Consider the following 6,000-nt stretch of genomic DNA (forward strand, 5'->3'; position numbering starts at 1 on the left):
TCTACAATGTACAAGCCAGCCTTCGAGATGATGGTTCCAAGCTTTTACCATCTCATTCCACATGCTCAAGACTGGGTGATCCCCAACCCAGGGTAACCACTTACATTCAAGAAATCATCTGTCCCCTAGCCACCCTGAAAGCTTTGGGCTTCTCTGAGTACGACTGATGCTAACCACAAAACAGGCCATCAAGTTCCAGGGCATTGCATACAAGATCCTGGGGATCCTCGATCTGGTTTTCTCTTTTGAGACTTTCTACAACAATGCTGAATTCCGGGTCATTGATATGCCTGCCGACTTTGACCTTCTATATGGGGAACCTTGGTTTGACGAGCTGTTGGATGGCTCTGCCTGTCTCACACCCAAGGGTTCTAGCTACCATTACACTTCTATCAAGCATACACCGGGCTTGCGCCAAGAGAGGAATGAATGTATTCAAGAGTACTACCACAGGTGGAATGCCTCTGCTCGCATAGTCCATCCCGAGCGACCAGAAGGGAAGATGGTGAGAATGTTTCTCCTATGCCTCAATACTCAGTGCAAGAGCCGCTTCGCTGCATTTCCCTACAGCACCTGGAATCAAGTCTGGAATCAAGTCTTACAGATCTATGGATGTAGCCTTGTCTATGATGACAATGGTGATGAAGACGTTTGGGAGTACCCCGAGAACTATCTCTATGATTAGTGTCTTATGTTCAAGTCCAGAGTCTGTCTTTCAATTTTCGAGTCTATTGATGAGTCTAAGAGTCTAGGGCTAGAGTCTTGCATCAATCAAGAGCCTCTAAAGGCCGAGCTTCAAGTTAAAGTTGTCGATGTAATGATTGCTAATTTCAACAATACTTCAATTTCCCCCTACAATTAATAAACTCGATTAGAACTAATAAGGTCAAATAATCGGTACATTCTTGAGTCTTAATTAGTTGCTTGCAAGTATTATATGATGCATTTTTCTTCTAACTTGCTAAGTGGGCCATTCATTGATAAATGAATTGGTGAATGGTTATTCAATGGTAGTTTTTGAAATATGGCTAACAACAATTCATTCAACAATCGATAAATTCTCAAAAAGGAGAAGTTGAACGGGAAAACCTTCCTTGACTGGCAAAGGAACATGCAAATAGTTCTCATGTAGGAAGGGAAGGAGTATGTCCTGGATGAGGAGATGCCCGAAGCCGCCGGAAAAGGGGTCATTCAGGCTGCCCTCAATCGTTGGATTAAAGCCAACAAGGATGTGAAATGTCTAACGCTTGCTACTGTGGGAGCATATGTATAGAAAACGGTCATCAACTCAGATGCTTTCACGTTCATCAGTGAGTTGAGGAACATGTTTCAAGATCTGGCTAGAGTCAAAAGATTCGAAACCCATATGGAAATTCTTCACACCAAACTCAAGAGAGGCGAGCCCATAAGTCCACATATTCTCAAGATGATTGGATTAATAGAGAATATGAGTAGGCAGGATCAACAATTCTCTCAGGAAATGGATGTAGACACCATCCTCCACTATCTTTATAGCGGGCATGGTAAGTTCAAACTGAACTAGAACATGAATAGTCTTGACAAATCGCTTACTAAGCTTCACGGTATGTTGAAAGCCGATGAAAAGACGCTCAAGAATGATAAGCAAGATGTGCTTATGGTGCGTGGGAGCAAGTTCAAGAAATCTTGTAAGAAGAGGAATGCTAAGAAGGGTGGCAAGAAAGCTAGCCCGCCTAAGGAAAATGGCGGCACCAATTCTAAATAGAAGAAGGTCATTAGAAGAGAGATTTCTTGAAGCTAAAGGAATATCAGAAGAACGGGACTGTCATTCCATCTTCAGGTATTTTCATTATAGAATGTAAACTTTCTAATTCAACTTCTTGGATATTAGATACAGGTTGTGGCTCACACGTATGTTCAAATCCATAGGGACTAAGAAGAAGTAGAAGGCTTAGCAGGGGAGAAGTCGACCTACGAGTGGAAAATGGAGCAAGGATTGCTGCATTAGCTGTAGGCACTTATCATTTGTCGTTGCCCTCTGGGTTAGTTTTGGAACTAGAAGATTGTTTTCATGTTCCAAGTATTACTAAAAACATTATTTATATTTCTTGCTTAGATGCTAAGGGCTTTAACTTTGAAATAAAAGACAATATTTTCTCGTTTTATTTAAAATAAAATTTTTATGGGTCTGCCAAATTAGTCAATGGACTTTATGTCACAACAAAGAAGTTTATAACATAAATACCAAAAGGTCCAAAACAAATGATGTAGATCTCACCTATTTGTGGCATTGTCGATTAGGCCATATTAACATGGAAAAGCTTCAGAAAGAAGGAATTCTAAAACCATTTGACTTGGAGGATTTCGGTAAATGCGAATGATGCTTACTCAAAAAAATGACAAAGCAGCATTTCTCTAAAGTTGGAGAGAGAGCAAGTGATCCATTGGGACTAATCCGTACATATGTATGTGGACCAATGAGTTCAAAGCTATAGGTGGTTTTGACTTCTTTATCACTTTTACTGACGACTTCAGTAGATATTGTTGTGGGCAAAATTACCGTGCCTTCGTGTACCAATAAGGATGTGACACATGGCACGTATTGCGCCCCTAAGAAGAAATCATGCGAAGTCTACTCCGGGGCATGAGCATTAATCTAGGTATCTACAATGTATGTATTTAAGTGTGTATTAATGTATGTATAAAACCTATACCTGGAAAGGGGCTTAATTAGTATGTATCCCAAGTGAATGACTAAGAGCAATAGGCCCAAATAGCCCACTATTGCCAAAAGGGAACAGAGAATTGTAAGGAGAAAGGACACGTGTCCTCCTCCCATTCCCCAGCCAATCATGTAAGGGGAATATTAGGTCATTCCCACAAAAACCTAGTACTATAAATATTCCCACTTCCCTAGAAAAAGGGGTCACAATCAATACATTCAAGAGCAATTGCTGCTCTGCCTTCTCTCTACTTTCTCTCTCTATAAAAATACAATCTTGTTAAATCCTTAAAAGTTACCGGAAAACCTCCAAGGTATCTCACCGGAAAAACCCCACAACATTTGGCGCCGTCTGTGGGGAGGTACGGTAACATGGAAGATCAACGACAGGACAACGATGCTCGGCGGCCTACGCGAGTAGAGCGGCCAACCCCTCGAAAGAGAAATGCCGACTGAACATCATACGCCGGCCACAAGAATCACCGAAGATGCCGCACACATATTTGGGGCCGGGCACACCCCTCGTCACACTGCCGAGGTAGAGGTGCTCAGCGAGGAGGACGACCAGGCCAATCGCACCCCTCCTGGAGGACACCTGGATCCTCGGGTGGATACGGTAATAGAGGAGAACCCTGATATGCCTGTCTCTGTGGGTGCTCTTCGGGCTATTTTGGCTGAGTTCCAAGCTGATGTGGGAAAGACAGTTAATGCTGAGGTACAGAAGAGTATGCTGATCTACACCACTGCTGTGGCTGCAAATCATGAGAGGCCGGCAAGCAATAGGCCAACACTTTCTTTGCGCCCCCCAAATGTCTGGACCAGGCTGACAAGCGAGGACCTGAGGAGACAGCCGCCAGCAAGTCAGCCCAATCAGGCAATGTCTTACCTACCACGCCGAATGCCCCGGCGGCTGATCGGAGAAACGTCCTGAGGACGTGAGCAGCCGCGCGCAGAGCAGTTGCCTGACTCTGAGTCTGAACTTTCTGACACTGGGTCAACCCCCGTCATGCCGGATAGACCCCTCCCTCATCCAACTTATACGCATCTGAGCCAGGCGCGTCCAGGGGTCACCCGTCCAACCCGTCAAACTCGCGGACGCGAGTCTTCCCAGCGGCTACCCTACTCAAGGCGTCAAGACCCTGTATATCACATTCAGGAGGGGGTGTCCAACATGGCCCTAGGGCACACCACCCCTTTTGCAGACTCCATCATGAGAGCCCCGAGGGAACCCAAAGTCAAGCCGCCCAACATTGACGCTTACGATGGTACCACAGATCCGGACATGCACCTCTTGGTTTACCGGCATCACATGTATGTCCAAGGAACAACTGACTCAACCTGGTGTAAGTATTTTCCGGGTACACTCAAAGGAGTAGCCTCTAAGTGGTTCGAGAGACTTCCAGCCGGAACTATTCGCTCTTTTTCGGAGCTCGAGCTATTGTTCTCTACTCGGTTCATGGCTCACAAGGAAGAGAAGAAGACGAGCATGCATCTGAGTAGGATTCAGCAAGGGAAGGACGAGTCCCTGAGGAGTTATGTGAAGAGATTCAATCTAGAGGCAGGGCAAATTCTGGATTTGCCAGATGGTGTTGCATTCGATAACTTCATTCGAGGGCTTAAAAAGGGCTCTTTCAAGTTTGATCTGGTAAAGAAAAGCGTCCGAACAATGGCAGAAGTGCTGGATGAGGCCGAGGCCTTCATTCATGCAACAGAGATTTGCAGCGTCCCGAAAGATCCCAGAGGAAGTGATACCGCCGAGCTAGCGGCAAAAAAGGAGAAATTCGAAAAGAAGAACCGGCCTAACGGGACGTGGGCTATTGCAAAAGAGTCAGACAGGGCCCCCGGAGCGGCAGGTCAGAAACGGCCCAGAACTTATGATCGGGAACGATTCGAGTATAACACAGACATGTACACAATTCTGATGGACGTCGGGTCCAAATATGACATTGATCGTCCATTTCCCATGAAGTCGCCACCAGAAAGTAGGGACCCCAAACTGTACTGTCACTTTCACAGTGACATTGGGCATGACACCAATGAATGTAAGAGCTTGAAAAGGGCATTGGATGGCCTAGCCACCAAGGGATTCTTAAAAAGTTATATCAGCAGGAACACGGGAGGTTCTGGCAAACCCTTCTACAAGAAAAACAAATCCCCTCCCTCGGAGGAAGATGGGAATCGTACCGACCCAGAGTGCGTGGCAGTCATCTCAGGAGGATTGGCCGCCGGCGGGCCGACCATGAGGGGCCAGAAGGATTATGCCAAGCGATTGGGGCAAGTGATGCTGTCCGGCAAGGCCACAGTTGACCCGTTTCCAAAAGTTGAAATCGGCGAGGCCGACCGTGGGAAAATCTCCACCCCGCATGACGATCCTTTGGTAATTGAGCTAAAAGTTGCTAACCTGAGGGTTAGGCGTATTTTGGTTGATACAGGAAGTTCGTCGGACATAATTAGTCTAGAGTGCTTGAATCGGCTGCAACATGATTCCTCAAAGATTGAGAAAATCCACTATCACATTATAGGCTTCGGCGGTAGTGTCATCCACCCAGTCGGCATAATTACCCTTCCTCTGAGGATGGGAAATAAAAAGGAATCTCGGCAAATGGATGTCCGTTTTCTCATAGTGAAAGATCTGACGGCATATAACATCATCTTGGGGCGTCCCACGTTGAATAGGGCAAAGGCTGTCATTGTGACTCATCTGATGCTTCTTAAGTTCATTTGTGACGATGGGAGTGCCAGCACTATACATGGTGACCAGCAACAAGCTAGAGATTGCTACCTAACCACCTTGAGTCCAGAAGCATGGGGGACGGGTGAAGAGAAAGGGACATCGAGCAACAAACGAAAATGTGGCGACACGCAACCCAAGGTCGTCAAAGAAACATTAACTATCTCAGCAGGGCACATGGAAGAGAGACGCCCAGAGCCTGTTGGGGCCCATTTCAATGTGGTATTAAACGCAGATAAACCTGACAGAGTAGTGCCCATCGGGATTTCTCCTGATGACCCGCTGGCGGCAGAGTTGGTCCACCTTTTGAGAGAATTTGAAGATATCTTTGCTTTCACAGTGGACGAAATGCCGGGTATTGACCCTGCTGTGGCCGTCCATAAGCTGAATGTGGACCCAAACTTCAAACCGGTTCGTCAGAAGAAAAGGAACCATGGGGAAGATAGAAATCAGGCGGCAGCCGCGGAAATACAAAAGTTGATGGAGGCTGGGTTCGTCAGGCCTAGTCAGTACCCCGATTGGGTTGCTAACGTGGTCCTCGTCAAAAAACCTAATGGTACCTGGAGAA

This window comes from Spinacia oleracea, chromosome 4 (genome assembly GCF_020520425.1).
Source record: "Spinacia oleracea cultivar Varoflay chromosome 4, BTI_SOV_V1, whole genome shotgun sequence".
In the NCBI taxonomy this organism is placed as follows: domain Eukaryota; kingdom Viridiplantae; phylum Streptophyta; class Magnoliopsida; order Caryophyllales; family Amaranthaceae; genus Spinacia; species Spinacia oleracea.